Genomic DNA, 17,278 nt, shown 5'->3' on the forward strand with positions numbered 1-17,278 from the left:
GACGACCACAGACAATCTACTGCTCCCCAGAACTCGGAGTGGTGGTGTGTAATCTTTCTTGTGTGTCATGGAGTGATTTTCGGGTACAGTGATTTTCGCGGCTCACAGAAGCCTCAGTACTTACTATATAACCTCGAGTTCCCGGGTCGCGCTCACTCGCTCAGACAAACACGGTATATCAACAGAAACTGAAAGTCAAAACATCAGTTATATTTTTTGTATGTGCATGAACCATTTGTTCTTTGTTTTCATTATTTTAACCGAGAAATACTTACCACACACACAAATAAGATCAAAATGAAATATCGCGTCATTTAAAGGTTAGAAGAAAGAGGTGAACGCTGTAGATGGCGACTCGGGACAGACAGAGGGCTGGGAGTGTGTTGTGTGGGGTCGGTGTCCTGCCCAACCAGAGGAGCAACACAAGCACCTGACGTGGCGACCCTCCTCCGGGAAATGGACCAGTGTTGTCTTCTTCAGGAGGTTGGACGACTCTTCCGATACACATGTGATTATTTCTCTGTCCTTCTGCTGCTCTTCTCCTCCCCTTTTGCTGTCCTTCTATTGCCTTCTACTGTCGTTCTGTTGCCTTCTGCTGCCCATCTGCTGCCCTTCTGCTGCCCATCTGCTGCCACAAGTACCCTTTAGTAACGCGTTTCTAAATCTTCTTTCAACACCAAGAGAATATTAATCAAAACTTGTATGAATGTATAAGGTTTAGATAATAATGGTGTGAACAAAACAACAATATAAGAAACTACCTTCTTACACCCTTACACCCTTACACCCTTACACCCTTACACCCTTACACCCTTACACCCTCACACCCTCACACCCTCACACCCTCACACCCTCACACCCTCACACCCTCACACCCTTACACCCTCACACCCTTACACCCTCACACCCTCACACCCTCACCCCACACCTCACACCCTACACCCTCACACCCTCACACCCTCCACACCCCACCCTCACACCCTTCACACCCCACACACCTCACACCACCCTACACCCTCACACCCTTACACCCCTGCCCACACCCTCCCTCACACCCCACCACACCCTCACACCCTCACACCCCTCACACCCCCCTCACACCCCCTTACACCCTCACCCTCACCCTCCACCCCACACCCCTCCACCCTCCCACACCCCTCACACACCCTCACAACCCTCACACCCCACACCCCTCACCCACACCCTTACACCCCTCACCCTCCCACACCCTCACCCTCAACACACCCATGGGGCAGGAAATGTCAGTTGCGTTAAGTGTGTGTGTGTGTGTGTGTGTGTGTGTGTGTGTGTGTGTGTATATGACAGACACAGTCACTCTCCACAGTGATGAAGGCGCAATGCTTCCTGTGAAATATTCGTACAGAACTGAGAACAGTACAGCACAGCCGCACACAAGGTGCTGTGTTGAGAGCCAGGGACAGTACACACACACACACACACACACACACACACACACACACACACACACACACACACATACACACCCAACTTCCTTTCTTTCCAAGTATATTTTTCTCCTGTCACTTCCCCGTCTTCTGTCCTCCTCCCTCCTTCCTCTGTATCAGACATCGTGACAGTAAGGCGGGGCAGGGCAGGGCAGAGGCAGGAGGACAGAAGGGCGGGCAGCAGGATTGGATCACTACCTGCTCTCCATTGATCACTACTTGCTGCCTGTTGTGAAGTGGACGGGAGGACAGTGTGTTATGGTGAGACAGGAGGACAGTGTGCTGTTGTGTGGACGGGGAGGACAGTGTGTTGTTGTGATGGTGGACAGGGAAGACAGTGTGTTATGAGACAGGGAGGACAGTGTGCTGTTGTGAATGGATGGGAAGACAGTGTGTTATGGTGGACGGGGAGGACAGTGTGTTGTTGTGATGGACAGGTGTGTTAGGTGGACAGTGTGTTATGGTGGACAGGGAGGACAGTGTGTTGTTGTGATGGACAGGGGAGGGCAGTGTGTTGTTATGGTGGACGGGAGGACAGTGTGTTGTTGTGATGGACGGGGAAGGAAGACGGTGTGTTGCATGGTGGACAGGGAGGAGGACAGTGTGTTGGTTGTGGTGGACGAGAGGACAGTGTGTTGTTGTGGTGGACGGGAGGACAGTGTGTTGTTGTGGTGGACGGGAGGACAGTGTGTTGTTGTGGTAGACGGGAGGACAGTGTGTTGTTGTGATGGACGAGAGGACAGTGTGTTGTTGTGGTGGACGGGAGGACAGTGTGTTGTTGTGATGGACGGGAGGACAGTGTGTTCTGGTAGACGGGAGGACAGTGTGTTCTGGTGGACGGGAGGCCGGTGGGGCAGGAGAGAACCTCAACACTTCACGGACCAGATGCACCCTCCCTCTCTCCCCGGGTGTAGTGAGGCAGCCCAGAGACGCTCGCTCGACCTACAGAGAACAGACACTCAGACAGTTGCGTTGCTGACGTCCCCACGCGCTGAGGGGGTAGCGGGGCATGCTAGTGATCACACTCTTCTCCTGGTGCTCCTCGTGACACTCGTGCCCTCTTGGTGACATAGACGATGGTAGTAACTTGGTGATCCACGAATTATAGTGAGAGGACTGGTGACCTTTGTATACGTAGCGTTTGAACCACATTTGGACCATTTGAGCACCACACGACTGGGAAATATACACGTGTTATTTTGATCGTAGTGAGAAAGTGAAACTGGTGCTTGTTTGGTGATGCTTTGATTGGTGAATACGTATTGTTGATGTGTGTTTAATGGTGACGGTCGAGGACTGACACCAAGAAGGATGGTACTCACGTTATGGTACCTTGATATGTGTGGTGAAGCGAGTGTGGTGGTACATAATGATATACCTGCGATACATCCTGGTAAAACTCGTGATATAAACAAATGTGGATAAATATGTGGTGAAGATAGAATATTGTGATAATGGTGATAATGGTGATAATGGTAACTGATGGTTATGAGTATTGACGTTAATGGTGATTTATGTTAATTTAATGGTGACACGTGTTAACACTTATGGTGACGTGTAGAATGTGATGGTGACATATATTACCAGTGATATGGTCTCCTGTTAACACTGGGTAACATTAATTGACACATATGGGACACATGTTGGTGATAATTATTAAACGTGATGATAATGACGATTGTAACACATAGCCATTGATCGTAATAATATGTGGTAACACTGTTAATGAAAATGACAGTGTTACCAGACCTTCAAAGTGTTAAACGAGTTCAACTGCACTCTTAAGGATGTCACATTCGTAATATCTTCCTGGCAACACTGTAATATCTTTCAGGTGTGAGAGAGAGTATTCACCTCAGGATATTTGATCTTATTTACACTATGTTTGTCAAAGTGTTACCCCCAATGCAGCTTCCCCATACCTCTCCCCAACACCTTCCACTTTCTTCCCCAACACCCCTCCCCAACACACTTCACCCCCTCCCCACCACCCCCACCTCACCTGTTCTTGACCTTTTGTGAATATCGTCGTTTTCTTGTAATCATTTTTGTGTTGTTGAATCTGGCCCCGGGCAATATGCATGGTGGTGTGGGGGATAATCCAGGTGATCTATCGGGGAAGTGGTGAACTGTGTATCCGGGTATGCCCAAAAAAAAGGGACCTCCCACACTTATACGTTGTTTTTAGGATAATGGTCTAATATTATGTAAGTTAAATTTGTATATTATGCCTCCGTAAGATCAATTCATCACCAACAATGTAAAAATGAGAGACAATAATTTACAGTAATTATAACGCTGAATAAATCTTCTCTCAAAAACCATTAGTAGATCTGCCATAGTTCGATTATTTACCCGTCTGTTTCCACCACATATTAGTAAACGCTACACGAGGTAAGTTTTTTCCCGCTAATTTTCCAAGTGATGTAATCTATTCGCGTCGTGTTTTTATTTTTTTTTATTCATCCACAGTTTACGATTTTATGGTTCTTATTATTTCCTGTCAGGGGTGTATACTGTGTGTGTCAGGGGTGTATACTGTGTGTGTCAGAGGGTGTATACTGTGTGTGTCAGAGGGTGTATACTGTGTGTGTCAGGGGTGTATACTGTGTGTGTCAGAGGGTGTATACTGTGTGTGTCAGAGGGTGTACATTGTAAAATAGTGTATACTGTGTGTCAGGGGTGTATACTGTGTGTGTCAGGGGTGTATACTGTGTGTGTCAGGGGTGTATACTGTGTGTGTCAGGGGTGTATACTGTGTGTGTCAGGGGTGTATACTGTGTGTGTCAGGGGTGTATACTGTGTGTGTCAGGGGTGTATACTGTGTGTGTCAGGGGTGTATACTGTGTGTGTCAGAGGGTGTATACTGAAGATTAAGCCCCCCAGCTTATTTCACCAGAAGATTAATCACCTTAATGCAACCTGGAGAGTTAGGTAAGGTTAGGTTAGGTTAACGTTAAGTAAAATTAAGCCAGGGTGCCTAATCTTCATGTGGTCCATATGTAAAATTGCGAATTTGACGACTATTACGAGGAGTGTTGCAGCGTCAACCGAACACAGTGTTGTACCGTAAATAGATCAAAAGAAATTGTTTTCAAATCTCCAGTTAGCGGGAAACAATACACGAGGAGCCTTTGGGAATCTGATCCCATAACAAATTGGGTTCACGGTCTTGAGGTCTCGAACAATACTGATCCAATCCCTTATGCTACAGGGAGAAAAAGGGGACTGAACGCTATGCCTCTGATGCAAATTACTGTGAGGGGCCGTTGAGCACCTGCCTCTCACTCTGGTAATTGGCTTTTGTGGGCCGATCTCCAGCGATTTTTCACGGGGCCGTGTGTGTTGGGGAGGCGTTTCCACCACCATTGTACACGGCACCCCATTTTCCATCAGGTTTGTCTTGCCTGTTCCTTGTGGTGCCGGGGGACTTGAGGGAAGTGTGAAGGACTCGTGACTGCTCCGTGAAACCGGTTTTGAGGTCCAGTGAGTCAGGTCGGTCAAGTTTCACACTGTTGACCACTAGTGTTGTCATCCTTCAGTTGGCTTCAGCTGTAGTTCCCAACTCATGTTAGTCAGGCATCTGCTTGTCTGCACTAGATGTCGTTGCTGTGAGCAAATATGAACTTTTTATGTTGATTTTCTTCAGTCAGTCATATTTCAGTAACCTATTATCCAGTTTATTTTATATTTACTGTAGATTGTAACGTTATTATACAGTGAAGGCGGGCGGCACTGTCTTCACGCCACGAGATGGTTTTGTTGTACGTGTTAACCCCTTCACTTAGGGGACGCCACGTTCAATATTTTATTTGACTCACGCCAGACGATTTTAATCAGCACGCGAGTGGTTAACAATTAATATACGAGTATCTTGATGCAAATTATTGCACATTTTAAACCCAAACCAACATCAATTCTTAATCCTGTGTATCGAGTACCAGGCGTAGTGTGAGGGGTGTGGGGCGAGTTACAGCCGGAAGGGAGACGCTTCCTCCACCACGCCACGGTGGACATACACCACCTGGTCGCGAGGTGAGAGGAAGAAGATACTAGTTTTTTTATCCTCAGTGAGTTGCTCGATGCCGGGGGAACTGTCAGTGTATGGATGAGGGTGTGCACAAGCACCAGGCCTGAGGCTCAGTGTCATTAGGTATAATCTGGTCTGCTGTTCTCCTTGGAAGACCTCAACAACGGCTGCTCTGTCCTTGGCAGACATAGTCTGACCTCAACAATTTTCTCGTGGGATTTGTGGTGGCAACGGCGGCATTACCAGCACTGGGGGCGGTTCTCATTGCCTCAATAGTATCACCTGTGTGATGGAGAGGCAAAACGAACCATTTCTTGTGAAATCACGATTCATGGCTCTGTATTATGTGAATTTCGTCACTGATATGCGAAAGAAGTAATATTTTCAGTATTCAAGTGAAACAAATCGCTTCTCAGAATAAGGCAAGAGTGTAACTGATCAACAGAACACCAGGAATCCCTTATTGGTTTTGCTAGTAATCTAAACGTGTGTCGGTAGTTACCAGTGTCGTATGTGCTCAGTGAGAGGCCTCGTATGTGTGTCACCCTGCATGGCGGCGCGCGAGGACAGAGATACACTCTTTGTCTCTTCCACCTCCCGTCGACGCCCCGCCGAACCTTCACCAGTGAAAGCACACTACTTATTTCCGGCGTAGCCCATAATGTGATTTCCGCCCCTTGAGTTCCGTGTGTAAGAGCGGACTCCCTTCCCTCCCAGTGCCTCCTTCTCACGGCGCCACGGTTTAGTCTGATAGTCTCCTACACCCGTCCCGAGGTCCTTCAGATCCACGTCTTATTTAGATGATAAGGCCAAAAACTGCTTAAAATAATGACCATTGTAGATCAAAGGTCAAATGAAATGCAATTTGTTTCAGAGAGAAGTTTGTTCACAATTAATACTCAACAGGTGATAATTTGTATACCTGCAGTGTCTACATACATAATGAGTCAACGTAAACCTGATTGCCTATTTTTATGGAATTAATATCTATCTATCTACCTATAGTATCAATTTATCTATCTGCTGAGCACTACAGGTGGTTTGGGCTACAAGGGGTAAATAAAGCCTCTGTGGCGCTTGTTCAGGAGGAAGCAATAGTTGTTGAACAGCATTAATCGGGTGCTAGTGTAAGTAGCGCAAGGAGCCAGGGTGTAGTGTGGGTACTAGCCAGGGTGTAGTGTGGGTACTGGCCAGGTTTTGTGTGGGTACTAGCCAGGTTTTGTGTGGGTACTAGCCAGGTTTTGTGTGGGTACTAGCCAGGTTTTGTGTGGGTACTAGCCAGGTTTTGTGTGGGTACTAGTCTGGGTGACGTGTGGGTACTAACCAGGGTGTAGTTTGGGTACTAGCCAGGGTGTCTTGTGGGTACTAACCAGGGTGTAGTGTGGGTACTAGCCAGGGTGTAGGGATGACTGCCTCACCTGGTCAGCATCTGGTTGCCAAGAGAGTGTTGTAAGTAGCACACACACACACACACACACAGACACACACACACACACTACCTCGTCACACCCAGAGAGTCACCACCAGCCGCTCTACCATAACCAGAATGACTGAAGATGCCTTGTGAACTAACTACATACAGGGAAAATCATGGAATTACCGATACAAGACGAGTTCTCTTTCTGCGACGGTTGAGAAACGCGGCCACATAGTAATAGTCGACATAACCGTGGGAGTTTTGGCCGGAAGTGAAGCAATTTTGCAACTGGTCAAGGTCTCTATGTGGCGAGGCACGAGACAGGGTTTTTTTTTAAGGGTAGATACGTGACTTATTATTTCCAAGGGGATGTACCGAGGCACCAAGTACTACACACACTACCGTAAATTCACAGAGAAAATTAATAAGTCTTGATCATAGAGACAAGCTCGAGCGTAGCCTTTGGATTAGTACTCTTCTCCCGTATGCTGTGAGTGAATGCACCCCGCGCTAATGTTGCTGCGACCTGCATTGTAAACTTCCCTTTGTTGCACTGACGGGGCTTACCTGCAACGGACCCTCATTCCACACAGCGATACTGTACTCTCTTCAATCATATAAATTTCAACCTTAAACAACTTTCTAACTTATTAATAATAGTTTTTGGTTAATTTTATTCACGTTTGTCCTTAAGTTGTTGATGTTTAAATTTGTTTTTGTTAATTATCTCACTATTAATAATCTTCCAACTCGTCATCATGGCCCAGGTGTCAGACCACAAGCTGCTCTGTTTAGTGTGTCGTGGTGGTGGCTGGCCAGACCACAACAACTGCCTTCACCACCACACACGACCTCACCACACCCCTACCCGACTCTCTCTCTCTCTCTCCTCTTCATCACCTCTTCCCCCTTCCCTTCCATACCTCCTCTTCTCTCCCTCCCCTTCTTTCCTTTTCCCTCCTTCTCCCTACGTCCCTCCATCAACATTCTTCCACGTATCAAAATCATTCTCCCACGGTCGTAAAAGGTTAAGCTTGTGTTATTTATACATCGCCCCCACCACAGTATGTGAAGAATGTAAGCGAACATCACACCCAGACGTAAACAAAGAATCGTCGAAACCAATGCCCGGATGTCAGATGTTTATATATGAAAATCTGGGTATATTTCATCGATGAGTCTGTAAAGAAAATAAAAAAAAGAATAAAGAATAACACGTAAGAACGAGAGAAAAGCACAACATGGATAATAAGCTAATAAATGAAAGATAGGGTTAAATAAAGGTGATATAACTAAGGTACTTAAGCTATCACATGAGGAGGGAACACGTAGTAGTGGTTTTAGGTAAGAGAAATGTTGATATAGGAAGGATTTAGGTAAACATTGGTTTGGAAATGGAGTCGTGGATGAGTGGAACAAGTTTACCGAACACCATCATTAACGTGTACTCGCTGGGAAGCTTCAAATATACGTTGGACAAATGTATGAGTGATATAGACCGGGTGTACACAGGGCTGTCTAGTATGGGCCAAAAGCCATACTGTATTTTCCTTTATTCTCATGTTCATAAAGTGAAGGAGACGTTAATGGGAAGTTTACGAAGTGACGCAAAAACGATGGAAAACGAAAATTTTAAAGTTATAATTTATTCCTCATGGGGCTAAACCAGTGTCGCCCGGGAGGAGGGGGGAGGGTTTCAGTATCTTTCTGGCCACTAACCACAAAAGACACAACAATGTAGCTTTACTTTCATACACAGTCGTGGCGTGACGTTTTGGTGGTCAGTGGCCGTCAAGGTTGATTTCTACATTTACCTGTAACACACAGATGATCCGAGACACTGACTATAATACTGTATTGCTTCCCACTTTTTCTTTTTTATGTAATTCCAATGTTATTTTTAACAGTGTAGGTATAACACGTACTACTATAATGAAGGAGTGTTGCATGAGACAATATTTTCATTATCAACACCGCGAGCCAGACACTCCTAGCCCGGTGATACACAGGTGGAGACGATGAGTGCGCACAATGAGCGCCGCGCAGCGCACTGGCGCCTTACACCTGGTATTTGTTTCTTGTGCATCACTGGCCAGGCAAGATCACTATGAACTGTGAAATTATCCTCCTCCTCGCGATCCAACACGGCGTCTACGTCTCCTGAGGGACTGTGTTCCTCTCAGGGGCTGATCGCCCTCTCTGGTCCTGCTCACACCCTGGGTCTCTCTTCATCTCCTTGAGTCATACTCCTCTCGAGGATTACCTCGTCTTCTAATGCAGGAGACTGAAGGAACGAGTTGTGTTAGCTAGCCCAGTGTTAGTTGGGCAGCAGCTCAGTAGGCGGGGAGCCTGGTGGTGGTGGGGACGGTGCTGCAGGACCTACGAGGGAGTAATAGTAATGAGGATCTCGTCTGTACCTTTTATACGTGAAGATAAATTTAATTCCCAGACAGTCATCTGGAGAGTGAAGGGTTATGGTGACAAACTTAAATGTCTGAAAATCTCATATAAGTGAAGTAGGAAAACAGTGTTAGAAGGTGACCACAGTGCCAGTGAATTATGGTGAAGTATGATAGAAAAGTTAGTGAGGAACTGATTCACAACGAAAGCTCCACCGACAACAACATCTTCAGCATAATCAGAACATAAAGATGGACGCCTGTAAGGTTCTTGCTCACCTTCTGTTGGAGCGCAGGAACAGGGGTCGAACCCCCAGGCAACACGCTGCAGGAGTGGCTAGCTCCCGGGGACGGCTGTACCGCAGCGAGCCTGCCATCAACGCCCTGGGCCAAGACTCCCAGCAGCGTCCGCTCAACAGCAACAGTCGAGGGTAGGAAAACCAGGTGGTCTTACTTTAGGCGTCCCACACGCTGTGTCCTCCTGGGTCAGTGTATCAGGAGGTCATAGTGTTGATTAGAAATATTTATGTGTAAAAACTTCTATTTCATAACAGTCAACGAACACATCTTTTTCTCCAGCAATTATTTTTGAGTAACTGATGTTTCTTATAAATATGCTTAAGGTGGTAAGTCCGAGGCTTGGATTAAGGGATAACTAATTCTGTAAAGTAAAATATAATTATTTCTTCATTTCATTATTTGTTTTTTGTTTAAATATAGTCATAGCCACTTGAATGATTCATCAATAATTTACTGGCCGCGGAGGTCTGAAGGACACACACACACACACACACACACACACACACACACACACACACACACACACACACACACACCTCCTACAAGCTAGACACTTTAAAAATCACAACATAGAGTGGGAGACTGACGTGGCGTAGTCTCTCTCTCTCTCTCTCTCTTAACACCAGTACAGGTATGCATGTGGACCATTAACCTGAATCCCATGGGCACTGTAGCCTAGAGACTCACCCCGCCCTTTCCACCATTAGTCTCGGCTCTTGGTCACGCGGACGATGTTTTCAGGAAAGCGTTGTAGAGTTTTGTTTCTGCTGACGGTAGAGTTGCAATGGTATTTCCTCACCTTTGTCACATATACAGGTATGGCAGTTCACCTGAAGATTAGACTCCCCCAACTTAAGCTTATTTCACTGTAAAGTTAACCACCCTAACCTAACCTAACCTCCAACAAAGCCCTCTAAAGTGTCATAATTTGTAAAAAAGTATATATAATTTATTTTAGTTCTAATATTTTGATACATTTAGTTTATTATTGTGTAGAACTGAGGTGTAAGGTTCTAAACGACGAGTTGGTGATGTGAGCGGACCCGGGTTCGATCCCCGGGCAGGGTGAAACTATGGGCAAGTTTTTGTACGCCATTTGCCTCTGTCTACCCAGCAGTAATTGAGGACCTGGATATTAATCGATTTGCGGATCGTGTTCCGGGGTAATGGTTAGCCAGTGCAGTTGGCGAGTTGTCCGGTCTTATCTGACTATTCCTTGACACTGGGTCACGCAACTCGTTAACTTAGGGTCTGGTTGTTGTGTTGGCGACAGCTTCTACACCTGACACAAATTCTCGCCAAGGTGGCCCTTGGGCCGGCTATCCTCGTTACACGAGGGGCAACCATTATTTATGTATGTATGTATGTACAGTATGCATATGTATATGTAAGTATGTATGTAAGCATGTATACGTGTGTATATATTTGCGTGTGTGTGCACCTCGCCTGGGCCAACACAGAAACATCTCACTAAACCCCACACACTGTGCTGTACTGTACAGGGTCATGGAAAAAAATGCATAGATTTTAATAACCGTTTAAAGTCTGTGTATTCTGTTTGGATGACCCTGTATGTTTAATGATGAAGCACAACGCAATTACAATGCCATCATAATTACAACAAGGGCGGTTAGAGATGACGGCGGCACTTACCTGAACTAAACACTAAAACTAAACTAGAAAATCACATCCACAACAACATTAAATTGGTCGTTAACTTCTCAACAGACGAGTTAAAAGTAATACAAACCTAAAGATGTATTTGCAGATATTAAAGATTTCTCAGTGATGGTGCTGGTGTCGCTGTCAGTGTGAGGGGCAGGTAGACACGAGACTCGCCTCCCCTGACGGACCACGTTATTGTTTCTCTACTGAGGCCTCGATCTGTTGTTTGTGCTGTAATAGGAAGTCATTCTTATCTCTGTTAGTGTGTGTTTACGTGAACATGATCAAGTGTGTCTCAAAACTCCGCTTAATAAAAGAAAATAAGAAAGTGTGTAAGATATTTAGATTAAAGTTAGTATCGTAAGAAGAAATCGAGGGATTAAGTATTTTAATCTCTCTATCACGACACCCCCAGCCTTCTCGTCGCCCCTCAACCTGAACAAAATCCTTTTAGTATATAAAAAAAAATCTACAAGCCATCTCTTCCTTAATTAATGATTCCATAAAAGTGTGGGAAAGGGATTTGTACGGTCGCTTTACTTCCCATATAATTAATGAGCATCGCCGTAACTAATCAGATCGCCTTTACTCACGCTCAGGATCCCTCATAGACGAACCCTCTCACGTCACCCCGCCATCTATAGATCTCCTCACACTTACTAAGACGCGGGACTGAGAGGAGGTTTTCGTGCAGCTGTCAGCCATATTTATCTTACCAACGTAATCCCGTGACTTTCAATTTCTTTTGGGTTCTTTTGCAGGTGTACCCTCCCCCCCCCCTTCCCTCCCCTCCTCCACCTCTCCTTCTCGTCTTCCCTCCCTTCGTCCATATATCGCCCTCCTTCCTCCCATTCCCTCCAAAGCAGTACAGCATTTACCTCTGTCCGCCACCCAACTCGACAACCCTTCCTTCCCAACTTCTCTTCCCCCACAACACACACCCCACAACACACACCCACACACACACACCCCCACAACACACACCCACAACACACACCTCCACAACACACACCCACAACACACACCCCACAACACACACCTCCACAACACACACCCCACAACACGCACCCCACAGTCTTAGTTTACATCTGTGTCTTTTCGTGTTTGAAGGATACACTTGGGTTGTTGGTTTAAAAGTCTATAAACATCCAAGTGCTTTAAGATCCATTAGAACTGAAGTACATTTCATAATTGTTCTGTTTACACTTAAGAATGTTTACACACTCACACAACAGACCAATCCCCCCCCCCCCTCTGTGGTGGCTGGGTTGTCGTATACGTTACACCCACTAAGAGAGTCTCAGGCCATCACTACAGGAGCTTGACGGCCTTTGGTCCCCTACACAGCTTACTGGAAGAAAAAAAAAACTGTTGTTAGGTTAGGTTCGTGGCCCACTGTGTTTCTCTTACCCTGAATTTGAGGATAAAAACATATTACGAATTCCTGAGAGCTGCTGTTTAAGTCCCACTGTAGCCATAGGACCTCAAGAACAAGGGACTACAAGTGGACTCGAGCCTGGGACCGCGAGCTGTTTGATACTGGCCCGTTCCTCTCCTACACTCACAACTCCTTCCCCGGCGTTGCGATCCAGCGTGGCGGTCACCCGTTTAGTCTGCACATGTAAACAGATAACTAATATTCAACGAGTTTTTGTTCCTAAATATCTTCCTTCAAACCACATTTCTCGTCGATATTTCTTTTTGTTTTATTCCTTTTAGTAATGTAATGTAACTATTTTCTGTTTTTGTCTTTCGTCTTAAATTCGTTGATAATTTAATGACCTTCCAAGGCGAATTAACATGAGTATGTACAGGTATATTGATGGCAAAAACCGGTTCTTACATCTTTTTTCGTCCGAATTTCAACTCGTCGCTTGATCAAACACGGGAACTGAGTTATCTCTCTCCAGCAGCTGCAGCTCTCTCTCTCTCTCTCTCTCTCTCTCTCTCTCTCTCTCTCTCTCTCTCTCTCTCCTTTAGCCGTAACTGGTGTTGTGGTGAGGTATGCAACAGTTGTGTCGGGGGAGCGTCCAGTGGTGGGGAGGCTTTTCACTACGGCAAGGAACTGAGACGAACATAACACATACAAGTTAACTGACCTACTTTGTACAGTACACGTAACGTAAGGAATTTTATATTTTCTACTACTACTACTACTACTACTACTACTACTACTACTAATAATAATAATAATAATAATAATAATAATAATAATAATAATAATAGCATATCACCCGCAACAAACCGAAACAAGTTACCCGAAACATTAATTGTGTGTGTGTGTGTGTGTGTGTATGTATGTGTGTGTGTGTGTGTGTGTGTGAAAGGAAGAGCTAAAAATAGAGGAAAATGGAAAGCGATTGAGAACGTAGAGCCGAGGGAGAGAGAGAAAGAGTGACTTAAAACATAAACTCCAGTAATACTTGACTCACTCTCAGCTGCTGTGATGACACTTAGGTTGAGTGCGTCCACACATTTGTACAAGTCAAACACAGATTCCTCCTCCCCACGTTAAATATGAAGAAAATCCAACAATAGTACGGTTCTCGAGGGCATGAGTCGGTGAATCCTCCTGAATGGCGAGTCTTTTTAGACATTTCTTAAGTATCCCTTGAAACTTTTCCGTTTTCTTTAATTCTACGAAGGAAAATTATAAACAGATCTGAGAAAAGCTTTAGTGAATATGAATTTCGTATATAAGGAGTCATGTATCAATATTCGGAGTAACTTGTGAGTAAGCGATGTTAATGTTTATGGAGATATAACCTTATGGCTTTGTCCATCGTGCTCGTATGACGTCAGTTACTAAACATTTGGGTCTTCGAGGGGCAAGAGTCATCAACTAAACAACGGAGAAAATTCATATTTATTCTTGCCAAAAAATCAGATGAATAAAAGAACGTGAAGAGTAAGGGTTTACGCCAGCCATTGTTTACACACACACACAAACGATCATACGAAGGAAAAGTAAACGCGGCACAAACAATGGTTGAGTCTGTTGAGAACTTGTGAGTTACCGCCGCGTCTGGCCGCATTGTTCCCTCCTGCTGGTGTTGGTGAAGGCTGCCACACACATACACACACACACACACACACACACACACACACACACACACACAGCGTAATAGATCAGTTTTCTTGCTTATGTATGACCAGGAAAATGACCATGCCACACTGACGGGCGACACATACACTTAACCTGTACTGAGGTATATAGTTGACAGCGACCAAGCACACCCCGAGCACTTAACATTTACCTGTCATAAGGTTACCACTCTTCAAACACCCACAAGGTAGAGATGAGGCGGTGGAGTGGATACAGTGTTCAGAACAGGACGCCTTCAGTCTATCCAGCTGTAAATAGTTACCTAACTTTAGAATTAGTGAAGTGAGACGGTCGAGTGCATTGCAGCCTTGTGTACTGAAGGTTTAGTACTATGGATTTCGATTTATCCACTCTGTTCCTATGGGATCTATTTCACTTACTATCATAGATTCATTGATCACTTCTCACACTTCAGTTAAACCTCAAACAGTCAGTAGGTGCTAAACCTAAGTCAGGTGTAAGGTATTTGACCTTTATGTGGCTCACAGCCAGTCAATAAACACCAAGCAGTACTGGTACTTGACCTTTACTGAACACTGAGTCAATAATCACCAGGTAGGCGTGAGATGGGTTACCTTGGTGAGGAAGCTGGTGCTGGTGGTGACAGGTGGGGGGGGGGTCCTCGTGTCCATCATTTACCTGCACCATCATGCCTTGGAGGACCTGTGCTGCTGCTAGGGGAGGAGGAGCTACGGAGTGTGCTAAAGGTGAGGGTGGAGGAGTGAGGGAAGCGGCGGAGCGTGTTGGAGGTTAAGGGTGTGAGGTTAGGAGGGTGGAGAACGCCAAGTGTGGTGAGGGCCAGGGTGGGGGACTGACAGAGGCAACAGAGCGTACGTACGACGGTGGTGATGCGTGGAGTTGACGGTAGCTGTACGTAGGAATTGTAAAGTAGGGCGCGGAGGTAATAGGGATGAATTTGGTGACTAAGAGTGGTTACTGTAGATAGGATAACGGCCGGATGAGATGGAAATAGTGAAGTGGTTGCTGTTGTTGTAGAGCGTGCATGGTGAGGGATGGTGTAGTATGGTCTTTCCACCACCACGTAACCAGGAAGACTCGGTGACATCCCTGGTAGTGAGGCTTGACTGTACAGTGACCCGCTCGACGCTGTCACTACATCACCACACACCGCGGATAGAGTTGAGGCCTTAGCAAAACTCGCGTCTGACAAAACCACTAGTTTAGTGGAGTACCCCAAGGCTCAGTACTTGGACCTTTACTATTTATAATATACATAAACGACATAGATATAGGTGTAGACAGCAACATACGTAAATTTGCTGATGACACTAAAATAGGGCGTGAAATCAAATCTGACGAGGACTCTGCAAAACTAAAGAAAGATCTAAACAAAAAATTCGAATGGTCTAAAAATGGCTGATGAAATTTAATGTGAACAAATGTAAAGTACTTCGTCTAGGAAATGTAAACAGAGAAACCAGATATCAGATGAACAACTTTGATATAGAGGAATCCGACTGTGAGAAAGATTTAGGAGTAATGATAAGTAGGAATCTTAAACCAAGACAACAATGTGTATTTGCTCGAAACAAAGCTAATGAAGTACTTGGGTTCAAACAAAGGAGTGTTAGTTACAAGACTAGCGAGGTCATCCTAAAACTATATCTACACATTAACACACACACACACACACTACCACTACACACCACCACTACACACCACCACTATGCACCACCACTTTCTCTTCCGTTGATATGAATGTCACACTGGGACACAATACTTGTAAAGATATTCAGAATCAAACGTTACTCTTTAAAATATTTCGAAAAGTTGTGAGATATTGAAAACCAGTTCTGCCTTCTCGGTTTTCTAGATGTTAGCTGAGGTGCAGTGGGCAGGCGTCACTCATTCCCATCCTGCAGCCGCTACTGTAAGGTTGTCACTCCTTCACATCCACCACCTGACTCCCTCCCTTGTCATGCGATTATTTTACGAAATCCATAATGTTTTACACACTTCTCTGAGCTCATCTTCGTGTATATATATATATGTGTGTGTGTGTGTTTGTGTGTGTGTGTGTGTGTGTGTGTGCGTTAGTTTAAGATCCGGCTTGGGTTGTGGTAAGGATAAATACGAAATATTTATATTGTGGATACAGCACTTAACAGTGTTTGCCATATGCCACTCCTGACTTACAAGACGCCCTCCCCCTCCTCCCCTGACGTATTGTGGATATCTTTCTAGTAAACAATTGACTCCCCTTCTCATCATGGCACCTCTGAAGTAATCCATCCAGTTATTAAGTAAGTTATATAAAGGTGTTCCTGTATGAGCTGTACCATCAACACACCCACGTCCAACCTGTGTCATTGTCTGTTAGTGTCGCAAGCCTGAACACATGAAGCCAGTGACCCTCTTGAATAATGGCATCAGTTGTCTAAATGATGGATAACAGGCGAAGATCTACCAGCCAGGTTTACACTTGGGTCCGGTTCACTCACATCAACATTAATAGCCACGTTATATCGCGTAAAGTCCCTTGAGTTAGCCAGGGATAAGGGTGACTGGCACACACACACTGGACAACACCCGTAACGTGTGGCTCGTTTAGTATATCATATGAGCTGTATTACTTCTGGTAAATATTTCTTCTGATATTTAATTCTATCTGGATTTTTTCTCTTTTTCGTTTCTTAAAATATAATGTTTATTCTCAAAAGACTACAAGTATAAGATAAATTTAAAAGCTTCAAGGGAGAAATATCAGAATAAGTAGAAGCTTCACTGGTGAGAGTCAGAATGTATCAACTACTGTAAGTGTAGAAGTACTGTAGTGGCCGCTACCTTCACAACTTACTACTGCACATGATGTTCCCACCACCACCTCCACCACACGCTTACATTATACAGAACTCTCACTCATTCCTCAACCAT

General features: G+C 45.1%; 1 protein-coding gene across 1 annotated transcript in view; it reads left to right on the forward strand.

Moving 5' to 3' along the window:
• LOC121879912 overlaps window positions 1–17,278 on the forward strand; it is a gene marked incomplete in the record, with an annotated part of 99,611 nt that overhangs the window by 51,687 nt on the left and 30,646 nt on the right.

This window comes from Homarus americanus, unplaced genomic scaffold (assembly GCF_018991925.1).
Source record: "Homarus americanus isolate GMGI-L3 unplaced genomic scaffold, GMGI_Hamer_2.0 scaffold50564, whole genome shotgun sequence".
NCBI classification, from domain to species: Eukaryota; Metazoa; Arthropoda; class Malacostraca; order Decapoda; family Nephropidae; genus Homarus; species Homarus americanus.